Source organism: Paroedura picta, chromosome 4 (assembly GCF_049243985.1).
Source record: "Paroedura picta isolate Pp20150507F chromosome 4, Ppicta_v3.0, whole genome shotgun sequence".
Classification (NCBI taxonomy): domain Eukaryota; kingdom Metazoa; phylum Chordata; class Lepidosauria; order Squamata; family Gekkonidae; genus Paroedura; species Paroedura picta.
In genome coordinates this window covers 35,778,312-35,802,689 of record NC_135372.1, presented here as the reverse complement: position 1 = coordinate 35,802,689, position 24,378 = coordinate 35,778,312, and the positions used below count along the sequence as shown (strand labels likewise).

Here is a 24,378-nt window from a genome sequence, read left to right as displayed (position 1 = left end):
TGGGCTGCACAAGCACAGTGCAGAGGTTTACATTTGAAAGTAACTCCCAAATGGGCAAACAAGTGATGCAACAGCATACTAGACGCTGCTGCAAAGCTCTAGATGAGACGTCTAGACTTTTCAGAGACTGGAGCCGAGAAGCTGGGCTTCCTCGGCAGCATCCTGCCTCGAGCGACCCCACCCCCTGTCCGTTCTGGGAAGGGGGCATTCCAGGGTCAGCCTGAGCATCTATCGAAGTGGCACACAGCGTGGCCATCCAAGGAGAGCCAAGGGTCGGTCGTTCAGCGGCTGGGACGGCAGTGTGAGGCCAGCCCTCAGCACAGTGCTGCTCACAGGGATTTCCCTGCTCGGTTGTGGCGGCCAGCAAACGTTTGTCAAGGGGCTGAGTCAGAAAACACGTCCTTTGGCTGAGGAGAGCTTTCCAAGAGCACCCACTGGTGGAGCCAAACAAACACAGACTGCGGGCCTCTGACTGTACACGACATTCTGCAGAGTGACTGCAGCGGCCGAGTCACCCACTGCCGAGGGCAAAGAGCACGCAGGCTGCTCCTGATGAAGGGAGAGAAGCAGGACTGGTCCCTATTGAAATCAGGAGGCTGGCTGAGATGGACCACTGGTCTGATGCGATATGACAACTCTTAGGTTCTTATGGGTGCACTGGGTGCGGTGACTCAGTGGACACCACTCTAGAGGAGCAGGAAGAGAGAGAGAGAGAGAAAAAGGGGAAGACCTCCTCTGCCAAATCTTCCCCACCTGGAAGTGCTGGTGCAACTGCCTCAGGTTAACCCACCCACCACAGGAAGAGCGGTCTCTGCGGGGAGTGAATCACCGCAACTCAACCCTCTGAAGAAGCTGAAGAAAGAATCCCAGAATCCTGCAAGAGAGGCAGGAAATTATACAAGCGTCCCTGAGCGGCTACAGCGGGTGACTCTAGGAAAACTGCTGTCACAGAAGTCACTTCCGTGCGAATGGATGTGACAAGAGACAGCAGGTAAAGAGACAGAAGGGGAAGGTATGTTATCTCCTTTTCAAAGAATGAGATTTTGGAGGTATGTTTCTGCATACAATACATGCAATTGTCTCCATAACATAGTTCATGATGACTGTGCATTGTTCATGATCTGGACACTGCAAATGAGGTACATATAAAGTCACCACCTTACTGCCAATGTATCTGACCAGGGCCTATTGTGGAAGATAAAGAGACTCCTGTCCAGCTATAAAATCTACTGTGTCCTTTTCATTATTTGATACAATCCAATAAATGTCTGGAGCCTATGCCTTTCACATTTTATGTATGCTTTTATTTGCCTGACCACTGGAGAAGAAGAGTTGGTGTGGACTGTTAACCTGTCCAGATAAAATAAACGAAGGCCTCTAAATTCTCAAAAGCAGGCCCCAGTCAAGGCAAGAATTAATGGAGTCCCAGCATGCACTTTCAGCATCCATGTCAGTGTCCTCCAATCAGATAGGGAGCCAAATTCATGGTCCACACATGTGACTAACGGTCCACACAGTGCCCATGGTCTATTATCAAGGTTTTGTCTATGAAAAGGAGCTAATACAAGCTTTCTCAACCAGGTTTCCGGAAACCCTGGGGTTTCTTGTTGGCTCTGGAAGGGTTCCCGAAGGGGTGGGAGTTAATTAATTTTTAATTTTTAAAAAACATTTGTTGAATATTTATCAGGTGATATGACCATGTATGGTCATGTCAACCTGCCCCCTCGCCCCCATGGCAAAAGTTGGGGAGGGGCCCCAGGTAGGCAGGTCCACAACCATGTTTCCCAAGCATATTCTGCACTATCACGCCATTTCTGGGGTTTCTTGAAGCCTGAAGAATGTTTCAGGGGTTTCTTAATGGTAAAAACGCTGAGAAAAGCTGAGCTAACATATTACAAAATTCAGTGCCCATTTCTTGTATGCTGTATTCATGAGTATGCCAGGGCACTGATAAAGATGGCAACACCAAGATGCATTTAGTCAGTAGCATTGAGACATTCGTATGTATATGGGATCTGGTTTTATCTGAGCCAATAAATACAGCCTTTAGGTGTTTTAAATTTAAATTGTATTATTAATAAATACTGGTATTTTTTATAACAGCTTTGCATTTTAGAAACTTTTGGGTACACCCCCAATAGACCTGCAGACATTTCCCTTTGGTGTAGTGGTCAGGAGTGTGGACTTCTAATCTGGTGAGCCGGGTTCGATTCTGCACCCCCCCCCCACATGCAGCCAGCTGGGTGACCTTGGGCTCACCATGGCACTGATAAAACTGTTCTGACCGAGCAGTGATATCAGGGCTCTCCCAGCCTCACCCACCTCACAGGGTGTCTGTGGTGGGGAGAGGAAAGGGAAGGCGAATGTAAGCCTCTTTGAGACTCCTTTCAGTAGAGAAAAGCGGCATATAAGAACCAACTCTTCTTTTTGTTAACCTTTTTTGGTCCCTGGCCTCCCGCTAGCCCCTGCTGGCCCCGCCACAGCAACCTCACCCTCTTCCTAGAGCCACAGTGACAGCTGCGGCTTCCCTGCTAGTTCCCCAGACCTGCTGGCAAGAGGCAGCAGCCACAAACAACCGTGTCCTCAGGTGGCATCCCCTTGACGAACCAGAACTGCTCACAAGGTCTATAGCGCAGCTCACAACAAGCGGTCTGTGTGAGCCAACAACCGAGGGCAACTCCTCGGGTGCCCCCCCAAAGTGAGGGAGGTCTGGGCTACTCAAAACGGGTTACATCTACTCTCTGTTTGACAAGCAGGATGGGCTAGGCATGTAGAAGAAGAGTTGGTTCTTATATGCCGCTTTTCTCTACCCAAAGGAATCTCAAAGCGGCTTCCAGACATCTTGTGAGGGAGGTGAAGCTGAGAGAGCCCTGATATTACTGCTCAGTCAGAACAGTTTTATCAGTGCCATGGCGGAGCCCAAGGTCACCCAGCTGTCTGCATGTGTGGGGGGGTGCAGAATCAAACTTGGCACACCAAATTAGAAGCCTGCACTCCTAACTAGTACACTAGCTCTGAGCAAAACCTGAGAGCCAGCGCAGTGTCGTGGTTAAGAGCGGTGGATTCTAATCTTGCGAGCCAGGTTTGATTCCCCGCTCCTCCTCTGCATTCAGCCAGCTAGGGGACCTTGGGCTCGCCACAGTCCTGACAGTGCTGTTCCCACAGTGCGGTCTCTCTCAAAGCTCTCTCAGCCCCACCTACCTCACAGGGCGTTGGTTGTGTGGAGAGGAAGGGAAGGCGATTGTAAGCCGCTGTGAGACTCCTTCGGGCTGTGAAAAGCGGGGTATAAAAACCATCTCTTCTTCTTCTTTCCTTTGCTATTGGGCATCTGCACTTGGGCTTCAGACATCTGAGGATTAGGAAGGGGGGGGGGAAGACCCCAGTTGCGAAGAACAGATAACAAGACCCCATCATGGTCACACGGGACGCGACGGGCCAAGAGCGCGGGTGCAGAATCAAAAGCTCTCTTGTTTGTCACCAGGATGGACCTACTAAGCCCCACGCGGGACCACCGGGGGCATGAAACCCATTCCAGGAATATCGCTGGCCATTTCAAAAGGGCTTCTCTCGTCACCCTGCATGGACAACTGCCTGCTCTGACCTTCTCCCCAAATCGCTCATCACATGAGGCCACTGGAGTGACCGTTCACCCTTTGTGAGACAGAGGACAAAAGCCACGGGTGTGCGGGAGGCGGCCTCGCGACCCTTCCCTCCCTTATGTGTGGCGCTCTTGTCTGTGTCTAATTTTGGGGTGAGGAGTGGGAGGCCAACAACCCGCAAACAGCTCAAAATAGAATGGCCACAGTGCCCAGCGTTGCACCACCACCACCCCCCGTCCCATTCAGCTGCCCACGAGACCAGTGCTGCAATCCGGGGGAAGCGGTGATCGTTCTGCATTTGCCACGGTCACGGCCATCGAAAGCAATTATCTAGCAAAATTTGTTTAAAAAAAAAAACACACGCCACTTTCTATTCCCTCCACGTGATCTTGCAGGGGCCCGTGCCAAGTTCTTCTCTCATTAGCCTTTTCGGTAAAAGCCGATGACTCCAACATCATGTGCCGATTTGCAGGCTGGGAGCAGAGCCCACAGTGGGCTGCGGGGTGGGGGTAGTGAAGGGGGGGGGCAGACAGAAGAGAAAAAAGAGATTTCTGCCATCCTTTTGTCTAGAGAACAGGAAGAGCAGTCACGCTAGCCTGGCTGAGGTTCAAAGCCTTGAGCTAAGAGATTGCAGACGCTGAGACAATGTCAAGATGGGAAGGAGGAAGCAGAGGCTAAATAAGGAAACACTTGTGCAAGGGGGGGAGAAGAGGAGAGAAAGTGAGAAGAGGTGAGCCATCGGCTTTCTGATGGACTCGCTGAACTCACCAAGAAGCCACGGGGCAATCAGGGCTCCTTAACTAGGCCTCCATAGGCCCTTCCACATATAAACCTTGCAAAAACTGGCAGGGAAATATGGTTTATGCTGGAAAAACAGCAGGAATCGATGCTTAATTAGAATCACAGAATCATAGAGTTGGAAGGGGCCATATAGGCCATCTAGTCCAACCCCCTGCTCAACGCAGGATCAGCCCAAAGCATCCTAAAGCCGAAACAAAGCAAGCAAAGTGAGGAAGTAATCAGAAGCGTCTGAAATTAGAATCGTCTTTGCTGGGCACCTGAGTGTGAACGGGGAAGATGCCAGGTAGTCTTTTTGTGGGAAGGAGGGCTCTGTCTTGATCAACACCTGCCGTGCCTGGCCAGATGAGCAAGGGGAAGGCTTGCTTGTTGATCAAGGCCAAATTACAAGTTGGGTTTGCTCCAGAAAGGCGCCTGCTCTGGAGCAATCTCATTTTTCAAGCTCACCCCCACCCCTGAAAGCCCAAGAATTTCATAATGTTCAGACCACTGAAGGCCAAACAGCATTCAAAGAACCGTCAATCTCATTTCGTGGGAGCAAGAGCTCAAAACCTGGCTGGTATTTGCATTCCACAATGCAAACATTTGCAAGTTACTGAAATAGAAACCGATGGGCAGTAGATTCAGAACAGAAAAAAAATCACAGAACTAGCTCACGGAACTGATTGCCAGAGGATGCGGGGATGGTCACTAGCCCAGACAAACCAGCTTCTCACAAAGGGAAGAGCCGGTGTGTGTTTTTGCTTCACATCCCTGGACCAGGCCTGGAGAGACCTGTATTCAAATCTCCGCAGCCATGAGCTTTCTTGGGCCTCTCCTTCAGCATAACCGACTGAACTAAGAATGGGAAAACTTAAGCCACCCACACAGGATGCTGGAAGCGGATTGGTGTCGACCTCAAGCCAGGTGTTCCTTTGCTCCTTTTGATCTCAAGAGGGTGGGGCCTGCGTGGGCCACCAACACCCTTCTCTCCTCAGGGAGCTACTGGAGGGAGGGGGAAAGACACGGTATCTTTGCTGCTTGATGACTGCGCTCCTAGGTAAGAGAATTGCACTTTTCACCCCATGTATTAATTCCACTCTTCAATGAGGCTGACAGCAAGGCTCTGGAAGACGGCAGATTTGATGCGATAACGACAATCATGAGCATGTGCAGAGTGCCGCTCCCACCCCCACCCCCAACTGAGCAATTTAGATCTGAGAATGAAAGGGCAAGGCAGGCTTCTGGGGCAGCCCAAAGCAGCACTTCTTTTTGAAACCAGTCAGGGGTAAGGAAAAAAAACCCCAAATTCTTATCTCGCTGTGAAAAATCAAGGTTTTGTTCAGATACAATGAAAAAAGACAGCACGATAGGGAAATACATAAGAAAGTTACAGGAAATCGGCCTCTTAGATGTACATACCTTTCTTTCCGCTGTTCTTGGGATAGTCCTGAAAGAGAAAAAAGGAAGAAGGAGAAGATTACTTTCTGTGTGGGAGGAATACCCACACATAGGACATGACTGAGAGCATTGTGATCTAGTGATCAGAAACTGCTTAGGGTCCCCGGCCCTAAAGAAATAAAACTCACCTGAACCAGGGTCAGGGCCTTTTCAGCTCTGGCCCTGGCCTGGTGGAATGCTTTGCCGAAAGACATCAGAGCCCTGGGTGACCTTACGTTATTCCACAGGGCTTGCAAGACCAAGATAGAATCATAGAATCAGAGTGGGAAGGGACCATACAGGCCATCTAGTCCAACCCCCTGCTCAACACAGGATCAGCCCTAAGCATCCTAAAGCATCCAAGAGAAGTGTGTATCCAACCTTTGCTTGAAGACTGCCAGTGAGGGGGAGCTCACCACCACCTTAGGCAACCTATTCCACTGCTGAACTACTCTGACTGTGAAAATTTTTTTCCTGATATCTAGCCTATATCGTTGTACTTGAAGTTTAAACCCATTACTGCGTGTCCTCTCCTCTGCAGCCAACAGAAACAGCATCCTGCCCTCCTTCAAGTGACAGCCTTTCAAATACTTAAAGAGGGCTATCATGTCTCCTCTCAAGATGTTCCAGCAGGGCTATGGCTGAAGTGGGCAGGGACCATCAAATTGCTGGCCCCCCTAACCAAGAACCTGCCCAACTAGAACACTGCTGGAAGGCCATTTGAACCCCCTCTTCCGCCCTTGGAATAGAGGCGAAGCATGCAGCAACTGGTAGTTTAGGATATGTGATTTTAATGAAGATGATGTATTTTATAGTTTTATAATATGTATAAGCTGCTTTTAAGGAATGGCAGCATAGAAATGGGCCCCTCTGCTCTTCCTGTATGCATGGGCCTGGCCCAGCCAGGCCCCTGATGGCTGCCAAAGGAAGGAAGGGAACATGGAAAAATCAGTGTTCCCTTGCCGTGGGCCAGGGCCTAGAGGGGCCCAAACAGTGCTGGTGTCGTATGTAAGGGGGGGGGGGTTAGCCCCGCTGTCATGGAGGCGCTGGCCCGCCCTTCCCTGCCCATGCATAATCGGCATTGGGCACCCCAGATGCTAAGAAGAGGCAAAGAACTCTTCTGGTTCCATCACAAAGAGTTTGAACTGATCCCACTCCTCCCTCCCAAAAGGCAAACTTATCCTGCTGAATAAAAATATTATTAATAATCATAAATAATAAGCAAGATCTGCTATAGCAAAAGCAGTCAGGGCTCATTCTGCACATGTTGGATAATGCACTTTCAGTGTGCTTCTGCAGCTGGATTTTCCTGTGTGAAACAGGAAAATCTGCTTCTAAAGGACACTGAAAGTACATTATCTAATGTGTGCAGGTTCGGGTGAACGAGAATAGGGAAGCTTCTGGTTCAAATTCTGCCTCCTGCCTTTGTCAGCATCCATCGGGAAGGCAGGAATATCCGTAACAGCCTACCAGCCAGGGCTGTTGGACAGATTACAAAAGGGTGCTGCGTATGAAGTGCTTTGAATTAGCGGATGCCTTTTTCTAACAACCGTTCTTAGCATTTAATCCGACGATAATCTTACCACAACAACTCTGTAGGCAGATGAAAAGTGTGGCTGTCGCATTAAAGAAAAAAACACAGGAAACAATGAGGAGGGATGGATCACTGAGGGGAAATATATACAGACCACTGAAAAACCTCATAATAGCGCTAAATGCAGAACATCAGTGTTTAAATCCTGAGAACCCTTCATAGGGCTATATGTTTAATCTAATTTTTACAAACGGGGGGAGGGGGGAGAAGGGAAAGAAAAAGAAGTTTCCGGACATGTTTGTGGACCCACTGCAATTTGCGACTTTCTTATAACGAGTGCCTTAAAACACAAACCCCTCCTACCCCCATACACACACAAACACACACAGAGACCATTTCTGCACTGGGAACTTCGCTGCCCTGGCTCCTGTATGGGAGCACAAATCTGGGGCGGATGAGGTGCACCGGCCAAATGCTCCCCTGTGCGGGAGCAGGAAGTGGTGGGGCAACCTGCCCCGACTCAAACTCTAGTCTAGCCTGGCACGAAGCCTCCAGTGTGGAAAGAGTCACACGTACTCTTTTTGATACTTTTTATTCAGCCTGATGAAGGGTTTTGGGGAGACTCAAAAGCTTGCGCTCACTTTTCAGGGCCAACCGAAAAGCACAAAATAGTAAGCTATTATTACCATCCCTGTGGCGGAAGTGTACGTGGGGTGGGTGGGGCTGCAGCTAAAAGAGAGAGGGTTTGCCTAAGGATACCTGACTGAAGCAGAAGCCAGACTTTAGTCTCTTAGTCCTTTGGGTGACATCCCCTTTCTTAGGAATGGCACTAATTCTACTAGTTCTGTTTATTAAGCCACTTCAATTCTTGTTCTAATCCTTGCAACAGAGCTCCAAGAAAGTGAGTGGGAGGATCTCTGAACTCCCTACTTAAAAAAAAAGTATTTCATTGTGGAGATATAAGGGGAAAGGCATGTCTCTTGTAATGAAAGTCACAATGGAGAACGCATGTGTATGGGCACAATTGCTGATTTTGCCCATTTGCAAAGTCCCTGCTGACACTGAGTGAAGCTGTCACAGCAGAGCACAGGGGGAGGGGTGGGCCTGCAGATAAGAGGGTCCACGGCCATGAAGGGCTTGTTATATGACAGCCAATGCCTTAAATTGAGCTCAGTAAAAAACAAGGGGCCGGCAGAATTGTCTGCCGATTGAGAGTTATATGCATGCTCTCTGTAGCTTCCGATAATAGCCAAGCAGCAGGATTCTGAACCAGTTGCAGCTTCTGAATCAATTTTGAGAGCACACCAACAAACTACTTTTCATTACACTAGACTGGTCTCAATGTTACCGTGGCATGGATTCACGCAGCCAGATCAAGACAAGAAGCCTCCTTACAGGCTAGGCTGAGTTGGAAGAAGCGGTGTTTTCTGCAACGGTGTTAACTTGCATTTCCAGGAAAAAGGCTGGATCCAGTATAACCCCAAGGCTCTTAACTCTCAGCAAAGGTCAGCTGAACTCCACCATACGTAAGTAGACGTCATCGATTAGTACACTGCATAATTAAGATGTTTACCAGATACAAGGGCCTGACAGAAATAACAAGCTAAGTTTATCAGGTCATCAATCGTTTGGGTTCAAGTCAGGGGGGAAACGTAGTAAAGGGGAAAAAAATGTCTCTACCTTTAGGGGAGAGGAAGGGGGGGCAATTGGAAGCTGCTTTGAGATTCCTTCAGGTAGTGAATAAAGGTAAAGGTATCCCCTGTGCAAACACTGAGTCATATCTGACCCTTGGGGTGACGCCCTCTAGCGTTTTCATGGCAGATTCAATACGGGGTGGTTTGCCAGTGCCTTCCCCAGTCATGACCGTTTACCCCCCAGCAAGCTGGGTACTCATTTTACCAACCTCGGAAGGATGGAAGGCTGAGTCGACCTTGAGCCGGCTGCTGGGATCGAACTCCCAGCCTCATGGGCAGAGCTTTCAGGCAGCATTTCTGCTGCTTACCACTTTGCACCACAAGACGCATAGTGGGGCATAAAAACCAACCCCTCCCCCTCCTCTTTCGACGACCCACACTATTCTTATACACGTAGCCTTGTAACACCTATTTCATTGTCTGACAATGTGTGCATGCACATGAAAGCTTAACCTTGAATAAAACGTAGCTGGTCTCGAAGGTGCCACTGGTCTCAAGTGTTATTCTGCTACTTCAGACCGTCCCCTTGAATACTACGTAACATAATACAACATAATCAGATTCCACGCCATTTTCCCACCAGCGCCCCTCCCCACCCCTTTCAGTTCACCCAGCTATGTGGCAAACCAGGGGGCTGGTTTTTGCCCCAAGGGCAGGAGAGGCCAATGAGAGGCCCAGTGAGGAAATAGCTGTATCCACGTGAGGAAATCTGGACAAAGGAAATCATGCGATAATCCCTAGGTAGGAAGAGGCCGGGTGGGATGGAAAGCCCCGACCGGCCCTGCCTGAGCAGAATGTCGGGAGATTTTCCGGGACATTTTTTGCGTGGCTGGCATTCCTTTCCCTGGCTGTCACCGGCCTCTCTGCATTCCTCTGTCTGCGGAGCTTTACAACACAAAGGGGAGAGAGAGAAAGAGAGAGGATGAATCACGTTTGTTTGGCCACACGGGGAGAGAGGAAGTCAGCCCGGCAGCTGGCCTTGTATGGCGTTCAGAAGCCAGGGGAGCGGCTCTGCTGGGTGCTTCTGTCAGACCTCAAGTGCCCTCAGGAGTCACACTCTTTGAGGGGGGGAAAAACGCTCCTGCAAAGCTGGAACATTCCCCACTCCCTGCAGCCTAGTTCAAGAGCAGCTGCCAAATCCCACCCTGATGCTGGAGCAAACATCACTCAGAGTGCTTTCTGATACAGGTCTGATAAGTTAGTTAATTTGGATCACAGAGGACACCTGCACCCAACCAAGGAGTTTCCCGGCACGGGGCATGAACTGCCTGAGCCCTCAGTTCACCACCTCATACAAGCTCCTACAAGTAATTGGAAGAAAAGGACAGGTGGTGACCTTGTACAGACCCAAGGCAGGGTGCAAGGGTTGGAGGTGCCATTTCCGCCTGGGGAGCTGATCTTCAGAGTCTGGGGATGAGCAGTGATGGAAGAGGTGGGGGTGGACTGGTGCAGGTGTGCCCTGCTGGGGCAATGGGCTCTTTACCAACAACGATTTCGTAGAGCTTGTTGTATTTTTTTGCACAACCCAACACTATCATCATAGTGGAAAGCATTTACAGAGCTCCAAGGAGGAGATTGGGGAACAGATCCTCAAAAAGGTACAATGCTCCAAGTTCCCCCCTCCAAAGCAGCCATCTTCTCCAGGGGAACTGATCTCTGTTGCCTGGAGATGAGCTGTGATTCCAGGGGGTCCCCAGGTCCCACCTGGAGGGTGGCATCCCTAAACCTCAGCGGGGTACAATGCCAGAGTCCCCCTTCCAAAGCAGCCATTCTTTGCCTAGAGAGCTGATCTTTACAGCAATCCAAAAAAGATATACACAATATAAATCTGGATACCAGATGGACACTTCCAGCATTCATCCACAGATGCATTATATATCCTAGCCAATTGATCTGGAGATTGGTATCAGCTGAACACTGCTTGTTTAAAAAAAAAAGATCTTACCAAAATTAGCTTTTAGAAAACTGCTTCTCAAACCCTCCTTCATTCATTTAACTAACTATGGCATTTATTTTTGCTGTTTATCATCACTGATATAAATTGAAAGGGTCTTCCACCCCCAAAGGCCTCCTCCACCCCACCCTATTTTAAAAACTGGACAAACAGAAGGGGGTTTGGATAACTGGCCGCTCCATGTAACTGTGATCCCCCCCCCCATCCACCTGGAATAGGAAAAACACAGAAAGCCTGGAAACTGGGCTGGTGGAACCATATCCTCTTGGCTGGGTGTTTTATCACTCCGGACATCAAGGGACAAAAACACAGAGGGATTCCAGACCCCATGATGGGCCATGAAGAGCTTGCAATACATGGGGAGGGAAGGGCAGGACTTGGCCCATGGGATGTGGCTTTGAAACGTTCCTCGCAAGGGACTCTTTTCCAGAGTTCTGCGTCACCCGTGATCACGGCTCCCCAAAGACGGACCAACTTCCTGGGTTCAAGCGGCAAACCTAAGTAAATCTTCTGCTTCCTTCGAGGGGGACTCCTACCAGGAAATGCGTTCTCAGGACTCCAGCCTCAGCTACTCTTTTCCCCAAGCAGCACAATGAGAAAAGGATCTGATCACCTACCCCAGCCTTTCTCAACTTTCTTACTGTTGTGAAACCCCTGAAACATTCTTCAGGCCTTGAGAAACCCCAGAAGTGGCCCAATGGGGCAGAATATGGTTGGGAAGCTCAGCTGTGGACACGCCCACCTGAGGCCCCTCCCCTCCCCAGCTCATCCAGGCCCATCATTGGCCCTTTTCGGAGGGAGGGGGCAGGTCAGCATGACCATATATGGTCATATCACTGGACCAATGTGTAACGCATTGAAAAACATATATTAAAAACGAATCAACTCCCACCCATTCGGGAAACCCTTCCAGGGCCGTCGGGAAACCCTGGTTGAGAAGGCTTGTCTGACCCTGAAGGGCCTCGGGTGAAATTCAGCAGTACAGTTTGTTGAGAAAGAAGCCAATACTGATATGCTCTTCCATCGGTTCAGCCTCACCAAGACAGCCTGGAAGGATCAGACCAAAAGGTCAGAGTCCTACATCCTATTTCCAATGGTCAGTCAGACATTTCTGATAATCTTGCAAGTCGGGCCTGGTAGGCAACAGTTCTCCCTGCTTTTTGCTTCCTCCTCCCCCCCCAGCAACTTGCATTCAGAGGTAGACTGCCTTCCAACATGGAGGTTCACTTTAGCCATTGTGCCTAAGAGCTCTCCTCCATAGATTTGTCCATTCCCCTTTTATAGCCATCCAAACATGGGGCCACCCGCATATCATGTGATAATGAATTCCACAGGTTAAATTATGCCACAGGATTTCCTTCCGTTTCTCTTGCCCCTCGGGTCTGCAGGCAGGCCCACCCGGCGCCCACCACCGCTGATGGTTCCCCCTCTTGCATTCGGCACTGTTGCAGGATTTCGGGAAAATCGCCGCCGTGGCAGCCGCCGAAAACACTCCAAACTCCTGCCGACCGAGGGAACGAGTCCAGACCACAAAGGCCAAGAATGAAATGGCCGGGTGCCAGGTAATCTAACACCCGGAGTTAATCCAAATGGTTTTGCTATTACAGCCATCGGGATCCGTCCCCGATTCGCGCCAATTAAAAAATGAAAATAAAGAGGAGGCGAGGAGATACAGACAGTCCGGCTTTTTCTCACGAACTTTACATTGCTTTGAAAACGTAATTACAGCCGCCACCTGAAATGTGCTGAACAGACACAGCCAACCCCCAACAGCCAGCGGAGCCAGAAAGGTAGGCACTGTCTCCACCGTTCAGACCGCCGCTATATCAAACGGCAGCCTTTGTGGGGCGGATTCCTCCCCCTTACTGTCTTTTTTTTTAAAAGATGAGTGTCTGGATGCTGATTCCTTCCATCAGACGACTGAGAGCAAGTTCAGACGCCTGCCTGCCTGCCTGCCTGCCGTAGACTCTCTGCAAGGGCCGGCGTCCGGCTGGGGAGCGGCTGATTGGGAAGTTTCACCTGGCAATGAATTCCCCCTAAGGTCCCCGAGCATAAGGGTGAGAACGGCTGCTCTGCAGTTCCACGGCAGATGCAAAGCCCAGGCAAACCCGATCCTGTCAGATCTCGGAAGCTAAGCAGGGCTGACCCTGGATAGTATTTGGATGGGAGACCTCTGAGGATTTGAGTGGTGGTTCCTCTCTAAGGGATATGCAGAGGCAGGCAATGGCAAGCCTCCTCCCAATCTCCCTTGCCTGGCTGCCGGATAAACTTCGGATCTCTGAGCTGCACTACACACATGCCATATATCAGGGGTAGTCAAACTGCGGCCCTCCAGATGTCCACGGACTACAATTCCCATGAGCCCCTGCCAGCTGCTGGCAGGGGCTCATGGGAATTGTAGTCCGTGGACATCTGGAGGGCCGCAGTTTGACTACGCCTGCCATATATGATAAATAAATTGAAGAAGTGCAAAGCTTGGGGGGGATACGGGATGGGAGAGGGAGAAGGGGACGATCTGATTGCAAATGTACAAAGTGGGAGGGAAGGGGGATGCCGAAGCTTCCAGTTCAGAAGGGAGGGGGTTTCTCAAGCATGCCAGAGAAAGCCAGCCTTGGCAAATTCACATGCCCCAAAGGTGGCAGGTTTACTGCATCATAACCAGGAATCCACTTCTGGCGATGGAATTAGGCCTCCGTTCCTCCCAAGACATGCCGCAATTCAACAGATGGCTGGACGTGATTTCGAGTCCTGACTTATTAAGATTAAATGCATACATACCGTCTGCAGATTTGGGGCTTACGCTCTGCCCCAAGGAGCTTGCAAGTTCAACCTGGACCCAAGAAAATGCAAGGATAAATGGGGGGGGGGGGGAGACGACAGACACCTGGCGCTCATTCCAGTTGGTCGTGCTTGCCTTTCATTTTAGGAGAAAGGATTGTGCAAAGACAATTAGGAAAAGAGAAGGGATGGCATTTCACAGGTGTTCAAGGATGGCTTTGAAAGCCCGGAGGAGGTCTCTCTTTTGTCATCATCATTCTTATTATTTTTATTGTTTTACTTTTTTACTCTTTTATTCTTTTATTTTGTGTATATTATTGTGTATTTGGTGTTTTATGGATTTTGTTGTACAGTTTTATGGGGGGTTTCATGCTGTAACTCACCTCAAGCCTCTGGGGAGAGCCGAGTAACAAGTCTAATAATAATAATAATAATAATAATAATAATAATAATAATAATAATAATAATAATAATAATAATAATAATAATAATAAAAAACTGTACCAGACCTTTTCACCACGGAGCTCAGTGCAGCGTACAGGGGTGTGCTCACCTGCCACCTCCCCCCACCCACTTTGTCTTCACAACATCCTGAAAAGGTGACTCCTCCAGGGCCGTCGAGCGAGAGTCGTGGCTGAGTGGGCACCTGAAGCCATTCCCGTGCTGGATCTAGGGGCAGATGGGAAGGCATTGGAGGGACATGGTGTCTACAACGAGCGGGGCAAATGATTTGGAACCGGACTCACCCAGAGACACACTGTGTCACCTCCATAAGCAACCCCACCACCACGATCCCTCTGTCTACATTAGTTGGCAGCGGGGACCTTGCCTGAGAGGCAGCTGCGAGGAAGGACAAAGGGATCTGGAGAGCTTGTGCTGGCTGAACAAAATGCTTTAAAAAAAAACAACAGCACTCTTGTCACAAAAGAAAGAGGCGGTTCCTGTCGAACACTTCAGCGGACGCGACACTGCAGGCATTATTCTAACGCGTACGTCCCTGCTTTTCCACAGCACATGAATGTTCCAGCAGAGAAAAAAACCACGAGAGGCAGCGAAAGCAACAGGGGCTCGAATGCAGAAGGAAGCCACGTCAGGCGATGGCATCAGAAGGGCCGGGGAACCCTCCGACGCGATGGAGCTGCCCACGCAGGGAACACAGAAGCCGGAGCCAGGAAGAATCACCGGCACCCACGTGGAAAGGACAAAAGTGAATCACATGCACGCTCCCTTGGTCCACGCAGCCCCTGCACAGCCTCTCCTGCTAATTCTTTTTTTTTTTAAGAACAGAAGAAAGTGCTCTCTTTGGGAACTGCCTCTGGGACAACTGGGACGGTGGTCACCTCCTGGGCCAGGAACGCCGCCTGGCATAGTCCCCTCCCAGGGTTAGCTAAGAGACACTGAAGATAAAGGACAGCAGTTTCCTTTATACCTCACCAGCACAACACTTTCCATCATCTGTTCTGTATGAACTTACACTGAGAATCAGGGGCACTCTGCTGGATTAGACCTGAGTAGACCAAGCCAATCTAATAACTTAACTTACAAGCAGATCCTAATGACTATTTATTGTAAATGAAAGTTCTGTTCTTCAGAGGCCGTTATTTGGTAACTCTGTGGTAGATCAAGTGGTGGGAGCGCCTTGATTTCTCCCGAGCATCCCTGTCCAAATAACATGGAAATGACTGCTTTATAGGCTGCTGAAGATAATGAATTACTGCATCGTCCTTGCAGAACAGTTAAACGTTTACTGAATGGCACCTTCAGTCAGGCGGATGGGGATTGGGAAGGCGACTGTAAGCCGCTTTGAGCCTCCTTCAGGTAGGGAAAAGCAGCATATAAGAACCAACTCGTCTTCTTCTTCTTCTTCGCCGCAAGGCTGCTGTCGAGCCATTTTTTATCCCATCCTTACAAAGTGTTCAGAGCAGCACGCAGGATTCGATGGCCTGCGCTTGATAGTTAAAGGAATGCCTACTTAGGAGGTAGGCAAGACTGGGATGGGATGAATGGGCCAGAATTACTCAAGAAGCTTCATGGCAAGTGGGAATTTGAATCTGGGGCTGGCTGCATGTGGAGGAGGAATGAGGAATCGAACCTAGCAGCAGCAGGTGCCGAGAGCGGTGGTAGAGACATCCGGGAGCGAGCTGCTGAGTGGATTCCCATCAGTGGCCACACTGAAAGGCTGCAGCAGCTTGCATGGCCACAAGACTGAGTCTCATTCATTCATTCATTCATTCATTCATTCATTCATTCATTCATTCATTCATTCATTCATTGGATTTGTATGACCACCGTTCTCAGCGAACCGGCTCTCAGCGGTTTACAAGCATGTAAAATACAGATCCAATCCATAACAACAATATCAACAGTATAAAATAATCTCCCCATAAAAGAACTCTACAACTCTACAATATTATTACAATGGCGGTAATGATTAACAACTAACCTCACTTCCCACACAGGGAACCACTGGGTCGGTCTAGAATCAGGCAGATCTCAAAGAACGGGAATGCATCAGAAGGGGTTGTTATAATGGCTTGGGGCACAGTCTAATACCAACCTAACCCCTAAGGGGAGGGGAGAAACTCAATCTTAACCCCGGGATCACCACCTGGCCTCAACCCAATGCCTGGTGGAAGAGCTCCATCTTGCAGGACCTGCGGAACTCAGAGAGCTCTGTCAGGGCCTGCAGCTCTTCAGGGAGCTCATTCCAACAGGCGGGGACCAGAACAGAAAAAGCCCTGGCCCTGGTCGAGGCCAGGTGTGCTTCCCCAGAGACCATAAGCTTGCTGGCATCATTTTCTTGGTTTGCATTGCACACATTCCCTCTACCAGCGTGGAGGAAGGAATCCCGGCACAACTCCGATTTCTAAATGCTTGACTGGTGCTTGACTGCGCTACATCAGGGCTGATGCATTAACAGCAGGACGGTTCAATAAACCACCAGCTACACACAAATGGCTTTTGAACTCTGGTGCTGGAGAAGACTCTTGCATGTCCCTTGGACTGCAAAGCGAACAAGCCGGTCAGTCCTAGAGTCCTCCTTAGAAGGCCAGATCCTGAAGATGAAACTCAAATAATTTAGACACCTCCTGAGAAGGAAGGACTCCCTGGAGAAGAGCCTAATGCTGGGAGTGATCGAGGGGAGAAGAAGAAGGGGACAACAGAGAATGAGGTGGCTGGATGGAGTCACTGAAGCAGTGGGTGTGAACTTAAACGGACTCCGGGGAATGGTAGAGGACAGGAAGGCCTGGAGGATCATTGTCCATAGGGCCGCAATGGGTCGGACAGGACTTTGCAACTAACAACAACAACAACAACACACACAAATGAGGGCTCTGCCTGTATCTCTGGCTTGCCTAACCAAGTCATGCATGTTTCCAGGACGGCAGGACCTAAAACTTCCAATGAAACAAAACAAAACTCACCTTGTCCGGTAGGCCTTGGATGCATGTAGATCAGGGGTAGTCAACAGGTGGTCCTCCAGATGTCCATGGACTACAATTCCCATCAGCCCCTGCCAGCAAATGCTGGCAGGGGCTCATGGGAATTGTAGTCCATGGACATCTGGAGGACCACAGGTTGACTACCCCTGATGTAGATATTTTGGCCTGCATCAAGTTCTTTCAAACTGCCACAGTTGTGCATAATTATGCCTCTACTGTTTTGTAGTCCATTTATGTGGTTTTCAAGTGTTTATTGGGACCACCCCCTTTGCTTGAAATAAGGAGAAAGGGAGGAGTAAAGTAGTATTTTACTCTACTTCCAAGGTTTTTGAACCTTCCCTTTTCCTTGGCTAAGGCACAGCTTCTCAAAGCACCCCCAAGGTACCTGAATGAGGTGGAAAGGTGGCAGAGATATGTTTTAAATAAATAAATGTTTTGAATGAGCAGGTCAAATAAGCCCTCCAGCCTTCAGGTGAGAGTACCAAACAGAAGCCCTGTTCACGGGCCAGTTTGGCAGATAAAGGAGTCACAATGAACACAAAGTTCCACAGAAAGGTGTGTTTTGTCCCCTCCTTTCCCATTCTCAGATTCTAACAACCTGCCTGAGTCTCATGCTTTTGCCAAGTCCGCTTTCAAAAGAATTGCCGTCACGCCAAGTTTCAGTAACTGGGAGAGAAAGACGGCACAGCCTCCTTTCCCAGGTATCACTTCCCACTCTTGGTAAAAATAGTGAGAAGAAAAAAGGGGGGGAGAGATGGGGGAAGAGGCAGGCAAAGAGAGGGCAAGTGGATTAGTCACCAAGAAAAGAAACAACCTTTCAACAACCCTTCGTGGTGTATTTAGTGCGCCCCACCCTTTTTCCTCCGTACATAAACATATGCACACACACAGAACTTTCACTCCTTCTGCAAAGAGTTTCTCCTTTTCATTCAGGTGCAAGGCTGGCTATGCAGGCACAGGTGGAATGGCGCCAGGAGGCTGAAACGGAAAGAGGCCCAGGAGTAACACAACAGCACAGCCCCACCACACTATCACAACCTGCTCAAAGGACAGAAGGCCTGGCCAAGCCTTCAATGGGCCCAGAGGTTTGTGAGATTCTTGTCTCCCACTCTTTCCAAGCAGCTCTTTAAAATAACCCAGTGGCGAGGAACGGGGAAAAGGGCACGCAGCATACTTGGCCTTCTTCGCACCCCGGGCAAAACAGTGGACTACGGGGAACGTTCACCAGTGAGACAGGGGGAGAGATGGTGGCATCAGCCTTTCTCAACTGTTTTACCGTTGAGAACCCCCTGCAACATTCTTCAGGATTCGAGAAACCCCAGAAGTTGCGCGATTGTATAGAATACGGTTGGGAAGCAGAGTTGTGGACACGCTCACCCAGGGCTCCTCCCCTTCCCACCCCCTCCAGGCCCATCATTGGCCATTTTGGGAGGGGGAGGGGTCAACATGACCATCTATGGTCATATCGCCTGATAAATGTTTAACAATTGTTAAAAATATATATTAAAAATGAATTAACTCCTACCCATTTGGGAAACCCTTCCAGGGCCCTCAAGAAACCCCAGGTTTACAGGAAACCCTGGTTGAGAAAGCCTGGTCTATGTATTTAGGGCCAAACCAGATGCATTCAGTGAGTTCCATGGCTGGAGAGCTGATTTTTTAAAAGTTCCCATTTCAAGCCGGTGGGACCTCTACCGCTCTGAGATTTATTACGAACTTTTAAAAATCACTGGGAACTTTGGACAGAGGACTCTCAACAGACACACGGTTTAGCACTAAATACGTTCACTGTACATAAACATCTCTCACCAGCATGCGGAGCTTTATGCACACCGAGTTTTGCGCTCCGATGCAAGGAGTTCCGGGATTCATCATTAGGCAAAGCAATGAAATGTCTGAACCAGCGACAATTCGTGATCTCCCGGTTGCCTCCTTCCTAGTGAGCAAAACCACCCTGCCAAGAGCTGCCTGCTCTGATTTGGAGCTCTTAGACCAAGAGAAATATTGTCCCTCAAAGGCTACCGGAGACCCTTTCATTCGAGAATGAACGCGAGACCTTCCTCAGGCAAAGCAGGGGCTCTACTGCTGAGCCCCGGCTCCCAGCCACAAAAATACCAGAGCACGACAGATATAATTTCATAGATCTTCACACCTCCCACAAGAAATATGCCACATCCAGAAGCCTATTGATGCTGGCTACGACAGCCTTTCGAAAACTTTTCATTTATCTGCTTGGATCTGTTTGCACGGTGCCGTACGAGACATCAAGTTTGGTCCCTGTTCCAAGGAGACTGCAAGCCATCTTTGGAGATGAGGGAGACAACACACAAACATGTTGTGCTGTCTATCACCACATAAGGCCATTAGTTCATCTAGCTCAGTGCTATAGAGTCTGACCGGCAGCAGTACAAAACCCCATCAAGTTGCAGCCAATTTACGGTGACTCTGCAGGATTGTCGAGGCAAGAGATGAACAGAAGTGATTTGCCACTGTATGCCTTTGTATAGCAACCCCAGACTCCCTTGGTGGTGTATTGAGGTGCATTGGGATACGAAACTCGAGGCCTGCATCCAAGGGCAGAATGGGTGCTAGAACCCAGGACTTCAGAGGCCCTGGGCTATTGTTTATGGTTTATATATGTCATTTTGAAAAGAGGTTTCTTTGTCAAGTATGTAAAGACGGAATTGTTTGCATGCACGCGTGTGGGGGTGGAATGTTTCAAGTTTTGGACCGGATGCAGATTTGGGTCCTGGTGAGCATTTGGGAGGGGGGAGGCCACTGTGACGGCAACCACATGGAGGTGCCCCTGGTGGGTCTTACTTTCCGGCAGTTGCATCCTAAGCAGAGTTTCACTCTTTTAATTTGAAGTCAACAGGCTGAGAAGGGGCATGATTCCACTTAGAACTGTGTTGCGAATAAGTCTAGATAGGCAATCCATCCAGGATTTATCAAGTTCCAAAGCGTGAATGGATGTTTCTGTAATGTCATATTCTTGGAAACGGTCAGGGAATGCGTGTGCTATTGCCACATTGTAGTTTATCTTGCGAAGTTCAGCTCAGGATCGTAGCGAGCAAGCATTACCACAGCATCTGCCTCTGAGGATCGGTGGAATACAGTCTGAAGAATTTGCATAGTGCAAGGAAAACAAAAAGAAACAGTTTCGGCATGTTCCTGCTTTCTGCAATGCCAAAATGTCCCAGCCACAGAAGAGACACAACACAACACAGAAGGGGATTAACATTCTTCATGCGAACTGAAGAATGCACACGGGGAGGGAAGCATCCAGGATCTTCTCCTAGTCTTCAAGTCCCGCTGAGGCGACCATCTCGCCTCGACATGAGGTTCTCCGAGGGTCGACGGGCCAAATCTCAGAGCCTCATCTCCTGACTCCACCTCCCAAACAACTGCCTGTGAGAAGTGCTGGCAGGGAGGTCCGCCGGCTGCCAGCTTCCACACGGCCGCTGCTCCAGAAAACCGTGACCCGACTCATCGGGCCTGAGAGAGGTGCCAGCTGCAGCCAAGTTCGCGGCAGGCAGGCGAGGTATGTTGCAAGGCTCAGAGACAGCTTTCTCCGACAGACGGGCCTCCTCGGCAGCAGAGCGGAGGCCGCCGTGCCAACCTCTTCTTATGAAACTGGCAGGGGGATAAGTAGCTGCCTCTGAAGATCGCCCCTGGCCCTGCTGCCGAGAAGCGCTCGGCATACACCCTCCCTGCCTCCTCTTGCCACTGGGCAGCAGCGCTGGCCAAGCGAAGGCCGTTTTTCTGTGCAAGCGGGCCCGGCAACCCTCGACAACTTGCATAAGGCAAGACACGAATAGTCTCCCAACGTTTATACAATGAGTATTCCTGCACCTGTAAAATATGGGGGAGGCTGAGAAGAAGATCTTGGCACTGAAAGTTCCCCCTCGCGTGCAGAAACACCCTTCCCACCCAGTTAAACTTTTGCTACATGCCATTAATAACTATCAGTTTCTCCCCCACAAAATAGGAGACCCCGTGGGGACCTTGGCAGCACCCCACCCCGTCCCTTCTGGGCTAAGATATAAGCTTTAAGGCACAGGATACGACTCAGCATCCCCCTCGTAACGGAGGGGTGATGGGGGAGGTCACAGAAGCCCCCTCCTAGCCACGTTTGATGGTTTGCTTGAATTAGGCCGCTCTGAGGTCGCTTTCTGATTAGACCGAAGGCCGGAAGAACACAGGTTGGCCTGGGCTGGTGGAATGAAACAGCCAGACGCAGGCAGTCTGCAAAGTGACGTCCAAAGCAAAGGCACGTCCATGTCTGTGCCCTGTCAAAATGCCCCCTGCTTTGGGGAGTGGGCAGAGAAGTGTAACTGCTGGGCTCTAATTGGAAGGAAAGGGAATGGGCAACGTGGGCAGAGAAGCCACACTGGAAGGGCTTGAAATAACACGGATGATCCCCCCCCCCCCGAAATCTAGAGTGAATGATTAAATCTTATAGTTTTCCGTAAGCATGCTTCCCAAGAGAACACCTCAGGCCGGTGCGATGAACGTCAAGCGGTTTTACAGCTTGGCAGTGCTGCAAAAACACACAGTGCTTACAGGCAGTAGTCAGTTGTAGTCCTCATCCCAAGAAGTGCAAGAGGCCCGAACAGAAAGCTGAGAAAGTAATATTTTTTGGATTAAAAAAACCCCAAACCCATCAGGCTAAAATTTTGCCCTAGTTCAGTGGTTCTCAACCTTCCTAATGCCGCGACCCTTTAATATAGTTCCTCATGTTGTGGTGACCCCCAACCATAGAATTACGCACGTGTTCTTTCACAGAAATTAAACCAAAATGGACCAATGGCATGAAGATCCATCTTTCATGATTGTATATAAATTGGGCTTTTTTCCAGGGTTTCTCAGTTCAGCTCTGCCTCTTGTCCCACCATGCCAATCTCGCTCTTTTCCGCTGCTCCAGAGAGACGAACGCTCAGTCTTGATCTACCCCACAAGGTTGTTGTATGGATGGCCCCTCCCCCGCCAAGCTGAATGGCCCCTCCCCTCGCCAAGCTGCTTGCCCTGCTGCGACCCCTGTGAAAGGGCCGTTCGACCCCCAAAGGGATCCCGACCCCCAGGTTGAGAACCACTGCACTAGATCTTCCGAACTGGGATTTTATTTTGGAGGATGAACTTGTAAATGAACAAGTCAGTTCTTGTTAAGCGATGAAAAATCTCATAGTCTCTTACCTCCTCAATGATGGCTAGAACTTAAAAAAAAAAACTGAAAGGGAACTGATGTGCAAAGGATTCCACTCTTTGTCAGAAAACAAAATTGTACAGGCAAATGCAAGCGACAGCTGAAGTCCCTACAAGTTAACCCTCGGGAAGCACAACCCTGTTCTCCTGCCAGCAGTGACTCCCCCTAATGCATACAACCATTTAAAAACAAACCTTTCCAGACCTAAAAAGCATGAGCAGGCGTTTGGTTTAGTTTGCTAAGCACCCAAATGACATAACACTAAAGGTACTGGCTTCTGCTGCCTAATGCCATGCGACGCAAAAACCTGACAGCACCAATTCCTTCTCCTCGGCTAATCTAGAGTGCTTCCTGGCTGCAGCGTCTGGACATTTTACCTTGCAGCAAACCATTCCACTAGCGTGTTACACCAGCATGGGACGTGTCAGACTAGGACTGGGGCAAGCAGGAGCCAGATCTGCCCTCGCCATGAAACCCATTGGATGCTCACGGCCCATCCGCAGTTTCAGCCTAAACTACCTCAAAGGGCTCTTGAGAGGATAAAATGGAGGAGGGGAAAACCACAATCCCCACCCTGAGTTCCCTGGGCAGGACAGAAATGCACTAAACAAACAGGACATTCTCTCTTCTTTTTAAAATTACACAGGAGTCACGCTGCACCTTCCAGGCTCACAATTTATTTCAGCACAAACTTACAAGAGTTTCATCTGAGGAAGTGAGCGCTGACTCATGAAAGTTTATTCTGAAATCCACTTGTTAGCCTGGAAGGTGCAACTCCGCGCCTGTGTGATTTTGTTACAACTTACAAATATGGCCAGCTCTTTGGATTTACTTCCCTCTTGCAATGTGCCAAAGAACAGACAGTGTTCCAAAAATCACAGTGGTCCAGTGGTGGGTGGAATAACAGGAGCGTGTCCTGCATAATGCAGAGGGTTTGACTAGATGACCTATAAGGTCCCTTCCAACTCTATGATTCTGCATTTTGGGGGGGGGGGGTACTGCCCACTTTTCCGGTTAAGGTCTCTGCTATGCAGGAAGACCATCTGGATCAGGGGTAGCCAACCTGTGGTCCTCCAGTTGTCCATGGACTACAATTCCCATGAGCCAGTGTTTGCTGGCAGGGGGCTCATGGGAATTGTAGTCCATGAAAATCTGGAGGACCACAGGTTGACTAACCCTGATCTGGATGCTCTTCCACTGAGACCACTGCTGAGACTAGAGAATCACCACCCTGTCATACAGCTACAGCTCTTTGGAGGTTAGATCCTTTCTAAGAAATTCAGCCTCCCCCCGCCCCGCAAAAAAAAGGGCAGAGGTGGAAAAAGCAGACTCTCTCTCTCTCTCTTTCTAGCCCTGTAATTAAAAGCAGTAAACAGTCTGACTTCAGGAGCTCTCACAGGAATCGGCGCATTCTGTCTCCAAACTTGGCGCCGGGTCAAAAAGCGGTTCCTTTACAAAGTTGAGACTCTGTTCCCCCTCCTCCTCTCCTCCCCGCAGTGTAAACACAAGTATGGATTTTTGGAATTGGGAGCCTCGGCATCCCACCCTGAAAGAGTGGTCACAGAAACCTTAACTGCACGTGGAACAGAAGGCAGGAAATGCGCACAGCTTTCGAGCCCCTTTGCGGCCTATGCATTACCCTCCGTCGAGCACTTTGAGAATCTACATTATTACAAAGAACTAAATGTATTGGACAGTTTTGCACTTAGAAGAATGGAGGGGGGACGATGACATGGTCCACCATCATCTCCAATACCCACAGCGTGAACCTGTACCGAAATTAGCGGTGCATCAGCACGAGCCAATCAATTGCATGCAAATCCCAAGACTTTCATCACAGTATGAATATATCAGAATAGCGGAGGCTGGTGTTAACATGCCACTTTACAAAGGAGCCAGGTAAAGGTAAAGGAGCCCACAGATGTGTCCCGTGAGCAGTGAGATTTCAAGCCGAAG

General features: G+C 49.5%; 1 protein-coding gene across 7 annotated transcripts in view; it reads right to left on the bottom strand.

Moving 5' to 3' along the window:
* GNG7 (G protein subunit gamma 7) overlaps positions 1-24,378 on the bottom strand; it is a 143,806-nt gene that overhangs the window by 32,802 nt on the left and 86,626 nt on the right. For all 7 annotated transcript variants that reach the window (XM_077332389.1, XM_077332388.1, XM_077332384.1 and 4 more), the window contains exon 3: positions 5,799-5,826. The gene's annotated coding sequence lies outside the window, so the exon portion shown is untranslated. The remainder of the gene's footprint in view (positions 1-5,798; positions 5,827-24,378) is intronic.